General features: G+C 26.6%; 1 long non-coding RNA gene across 1 annotated transcript; it reads right to left on the reverse strand.

The window, feature by feature from the left end:
* Positions 1-1,364: 1,364 nt before the first annotated feature.
* On the reverse strand, positions 1,365-5,857 carry LOC146995132 (uncharacterized). The gene is made up of 2 exons (XR_015043704.1): positions 5,817-5,857; positions 1,365-1,525 (listed from the first exon to the last, which is right to left on the reverse strand). It is a non-coding gene; the product is annotated as an uncharacterized LOC146995132 (long non-coding RNA).
* Between the last annotated feature and the right edge of the window lie 283 nt (positions 5,858-6,140).

Raw genomic sequence — 6,140 nt, forward strand, 5'->3', positions numbered from 1 at the left:
CGTTACAGGTTATTTGCTTGTATTATTACAGCACGTTATTATGTGAGTAGAAGATACTTTTCTTACGTAAAATTCCAATGGTTGTATCTGTAAAGGTTTCAGATTATTTCCTTCTAATATCTCATTAAGTAATTATATGTGTGTAGAATATATTTTTCATAGATGAAATACTAAAGGATATGTCTATAAAAGTAATAGATTTTTGGTCTAAAATAATGCTTATTATAATAAAATACATTGAAATGCATATAAAGCAATGATATCTGTAGGTATATATATCATTTTGATTAATAATCGATTTGAGCTTAATTTGATAATTAAGTTCAAATTGATATGCTACTCCTTACATTAAATTACATGTATATCCTTTACATAAAATAATGGAAAAACATCTGGAATTTATATTTGGCCTGTAAAATAAAATAAAAAAAAAAAAAAAAAAAAGAACAGTATGCTTTATTTGCATGTTTTAGTGTCAATTATTAATAAGATATGTTCTAGAACTTTCTTTTTAGTAATTTTAGTTAAAATAGACACATGTTCCTTTAGATTTAACTTATATGAGTAAACGTGTTGCATGTTGATATGATCATATTATTACAATAAAAGACATTTTGTGAAATATTTCTATGAAGAACTCAGAACAGCTGTTCTTTATGTTTCAAAAATATTATATTCTCTCCTTCTAAAAAATGACATTTTCAGTAAATTAAAGAATTCAACATAGCAATGAACTTTATTTTGTTACTACAAGGAATTCAAAATTTTGTTCATAAGCTTGAATTACAACGTCCAACTAACCTTTTTATTCTTATCTGCACTCAGTGTTTGACAACAGTCTGCTATTGTTTGAAGTAATAGATGGCAACTGCATAACGTTTTTACCCTACCTTCAAATAATTTCCTTTGAATTAACAAATAGAAGTCTTTCATTAAAAACCTAATATCATGCTTTTTGAATAAGCATAAAACTTCACCAACTGACCTTAATTTTAAAAGCCTTGCTTCCATTAAAATTCTTGATGCATAATACAATTATGCCTTTAACAAATTGGTTTCAAAAATTAATACTTCAGTTTAACTTAAAATTTAATGCATTTTAATTTTACCTATAATTTTTTACAAACGTGATATGTAATAAAACTTTAAGCTTAATAGTTACCATTTAGAAAGTGATAAAGTATTCTTAGTTATTATAAATTTCGAGATTTGCATACAAAATTGTGAAATATACATGTGACAACAGAAAACAAACTTTATGCTCTCTCTCTCTCTATATATATTACAGCATGTTAATTATGAAGTTTATTAAATTCATAATTTTATTCTGAAACATTATGAAGCAAATAATATGCTAATTAAAATACAGAAGTAAAAATAATTTATTACTTAATTCATAAACTTTACATAAAACCTTAAAAAAAGAATTAATTAAAAAATAACACAATATAACATTTCATAAAAATTCGTTTCGACTGCTTGGAAAAAATGAATGGTTTTTCCCCTTCTTTGTAAACCATGTCTCCTAAATAAAGAAAAAAACATTTCTTTTAAAATCATAATCATGCTCTTAAAAAACTTATAAAAATTATTTTAATAGATGTTTTAAACATGTGCTCATATAACACTTTTAATCATATTTCTTTATAATATCTTAAGTAATCAGGAACAGCTTAAATACTTTAAAAAATTGCATTACAGTGAACCGTCTCATTACTACAAGCTATCTCAGTCAATCACTTTTTAAATTTAACCAGCATTCCTCATAAAATAACTAATTAGTAAACATAACTTCTCTAAGATGCCCAATATCATTAAAGATCAAAATCTTTAGGAATCACGCATAGCTAGCTTAGAGAAGGTTCATTGTACAAAAACAGCCAATATGCAAATCTTTTCATAAATGAAGCCACCATAGTTATTAAATATAATATACAGTATACTTATATTCAGAATTCAGAACTTGAATAAATTTCTCGAACTGTTTTAGCATTCGAAAAATATTATATTTACTACCTTAAATTTCTAAAACAATATTACATATTGGTCCAAATGAATCACTGGGACTCGGACAACATTTTCCCCCAAGCTTTCTTTTAGCAACAGGATTCTGAAATTGTTTTAATGATTTAGGTAATGTTTGTCTCTCTTAAGGCGCTCACAAAACAAGTTACCCTAAATTTTTCGTCTGCATAGTGGTCATTTTCATCTTACTAACTGATTTGCTAGTGGATTTTGGGTGCATGGCCTATTATTTATGAAACAATAATAGTGAACAGCTTCAAGAAAATGGGGATATCTAATGCTCTTGATGCTATATTCCCACTTATTTTTACTAATTTTATCTTCCGAAAATTGAGAGGGAAAAATTAAACGAATAATTTAATTTCCAAAGGACACAGTCACAGTAGGAATATAACAAATGAAAAGTAATCATGTATAAACTACTACTATCACAATATTATTTCTTTAAAAGAAACCTCTATTTCAATAAGAATACACATAATTGCAACATCTAATAAGTTATCTCATTTCTTTATAATTTGAATTTCTCTCATTCTCATTGTTGTTCTTGCAATTCCTTAAGCCTCAGATCATACATAAATAATTAGAGAAGATGAATATGCAGCTGATATGGCAAAATTGCACAGTGAATGGCAGTTGGTATTTCCTTTCACTATCATAGATCATTTTTTGTATTAGGCTGACATAATATTCAACAGTTAGAAGAGAAAGTTTCAACGGGGCCTTTAGTGTACTAAAGTCTGCCTTTGTTAGTATGACGAAAACAATCAGTATGTCGATAAATCCATTTTAAAATCTTGGGATATTCATTTTCTAAATGCATTAAAAGGGGGAAAATTATGCAAATATTTTTTTTAATTTTCAAAATCTGGTTCTAAAGCTGGGTGGGATGGAATATATTTGGCTTATAATTCCTTACTAAATGTAGTATTTCATCTCGTACTCCGTCTTTGATATGATTTAAATCAAATTCCTCGTCAATATAATTCGTTTCCGATAGTGAAGAAAGTGATACAGAGGTTATTGAAAACGAAAAAATTTCGATTGACAAATTAGTCGGTATTCTCGACACAGCAATTATAGGACTTCAACAGCGGAACTTTGTAACTGAAGAAGAAATTATGGCTGTTTATAGAATTAAAGAGAATGTATTATCACATAAAACGAAGCAACTTAAACAACTTACATTGAAAGAAATGTTTAATAAAGTAAACAAATAAACATTAAGCTTTTTTTTTTTTTTTTTTTTTTTTTTTTTTTTTTTGTAAATTTTGATACCTTTAGATCATAATTGTTCTTTATTTCATAAATTACGGTTTCATATTTTTAATTTTAAAATTTCTGCATGCCATCTTACCAGATTTAAACTGATGATCTGTAATCCGGAAAAATTGATAATCCGGAATCGCCGAAGTCCCGACGAATCCGGATTAACGACTTTTGACTGTACTAACAAAACCAAACATCATATTCCCATTCTGCACAGTATAAAAATTCTTCTGCAAAACTGCAAAAATTACCAACACTTTGGCTTATTTGATAACTTTCAAATTCACTCCTTTGTTTGCATTTAGAATTTATAACTTTAATTTTCCACAGAAATTTGTTTTTGATTTTAAAAAATTTCACTGGCATAATTTCATTTACTTCAGCATATATTAATAGATGCAGAAGGTTTTTGTACCTTACATAATTTTAAATCTTATGTAACCTAACGTAATTAATAACAAAATCAAAACGTAGATTAGAAACTGCATAAAATTTAATAAATAATTTCTACTAGTGTCACACGAAATGCTATGAAATTAATCAATAAAATGAGATAAAATATATAGAATTAATATTCCACATGTGTGAAGCTGGAAGTTTTATGTTAAATACTTTTTTTTAATTAAATATTTTTAAATCTTTTTTTTTTTATAGAATTAATATTGCACATGTGTGAAGCTGGAAGTTTTATGTTAAATACTTTTTTTTAATTAAATATTTTTAAAAATGACCCCTTAGAGCATGGGACCTTTCGTAATTAGAACTTGCAAATCCATTTTGCTAGTCTTTCATAACATTGCTTTTCTTTTATTAACAAGAAATATTGCATTCAGTTATTTAATTTAAGATTTCCAAAAATAATGCTACTGAAAGGCATGAATACTTACTTAAATTTGAAATTAATTTAGTTGACTTAAAATAATATTTAAAAAAAATAAATCTTCATATATACGTCTAACAATCAGACCTTATTAATTTTCTTTTATTTGAACAATATCTGAATTCTGCATTAGTTTGGACTAGTAAATCATTGGACAATTAAATACCAAGCTATAAGAGAACTAATGTAGTTTACAAATGCACTGAATTTTATTTCCTGCATTAACTTTCAAAGAAAGTAAAATTTTCTGCATATTTACATCATTTGGATTGATAGAATATGGTAAAGCATGCAAAGGCTATCAGTCTAAAGGGAAGTATATATTCATGGACGGCTTTGTAAGGAAAAGTAACTAGCATTGCCATTTATTCATGTGTGAGTATATATATATATATTTACAGTTGTTAATCCTAAAATCAATGCTTCATTAAAAATTTATTATTATTTTATTTTTAATACTAACATATAGATACAGAATTGTGTTAAATTCCAATACACAATCATAATTTATTTAAAAAAAATTATTTTATAATTTATATATTATATTACATGAATAAGAGAAACATTTGTCAAGAAATATATTAAACTTGTATTAGCAGATTCATGATATCCTAGTAACAAGACTATCATACTTCAAAACTGTATTAAAATTGGGCAAAATAAAATCAACATAAATTCTACATTAAATGTTTAAAAACTTATAAGTATGCAATGGTAGTTATACATACAATATAATAAATTTTGTAACTTATAAAATATTAATGGAATATTTTTGGAAATAATGTACAAAATTTTAGTTTTCTTTTATAACTAGTTTAACGAATTTTTAGAAAAATATTTTAGGTCATTTCCATCTTTTCCCTGTTGATATTGGTATATTAAAATATATGGAATAATTAAGTTGCATCTAGTTAGTAAACCAAAACATTACGAAAAGTATGATGCGACATATTTTTAATCAATATAATTACTTCATTTTGGAATTATAACATATTCGTAAGAAATTAATACCATTGAAAAAATAATATTATTACACTAAAGAATAAACGAGATTCTCGACCGCATTGTTCAAGTTTTTGTAATTTTACTTCATAACACACTCGTATATAAACATATTAGACTGAATTATAAACCGAGTATAATTAATTAGGTAATCCTAGAAAAAGAATAAACTAAACCTAGTAAGCAAAAAAAATATATACATTACATTCAGAATTCTAAATGTTTACATAAACTTTTCTCGCAAGGCCTGCCGGGAAAAAGATGTCAAACGTTCTTTGGTCAAACGATTGCAAACGAACGCTAACATGATTAATTTTGTTTTCAACAACCACATTACCGTTTCAATTAAATACCACAACAGTGACTAAATTTTGGAATAATTAGTTATAAATAATAATACGGGCAATTTAAGGCGTAATTTATCGGATGCGCAATGACAAAATACTACTATTAGATCTGCATTTGGAATAAATATTCTGCACTCTTTCAACTCATTACGAACACTGATATTAATTAATCGCAAAGCTTAAACGTTTAAATACTTACTCACTACATATAACAGTGCAAAGTGCATGAGAATAATCTGCATAAAATGAACAAAAAATATTTCAAACGTAATTGTAAACATTTTCTTACTTACCTGCGCTATACAACCAACATGCATTCAGCCATGTTTTTTTCTGCAACTAGCTTTCAAACACTTTTCTTCTGATTGGCTGATTTCCAGTCAGTCACGTGATTCTTCCGCGCGGCTACTGAAACATTATCTGTAATGTTACAGGCAAATTAGCTGTACCAGCCACAGTTTGCTTTCAACCTGTTACCATTACAGGAAATTCCTGTGTAACTTTTTGATTTCTGTAACTTTACAAAACTTTTGCCTGTAAAGAGCGAACTTTTTTTTTACAGTGTGCCGAATAAAGGTTAATCTACAGTCCACTCGCATTGATGTAATCTTATGTTT

Source organism: Stegodyphus dumicola, chromosome 10 (assembly GCF_044657685.1).
Source record: "Stegodyphus dumicola isolate Sdum_Otavi_A_Nest chromosome 10, ASM4465768v1".
Lineage (NCBI taxonomy): Eukaryota > Metazoa > Arthropoda > Arachnida > Araneae > Eresidae > Stegodyphus > Stegodyphus dumicola.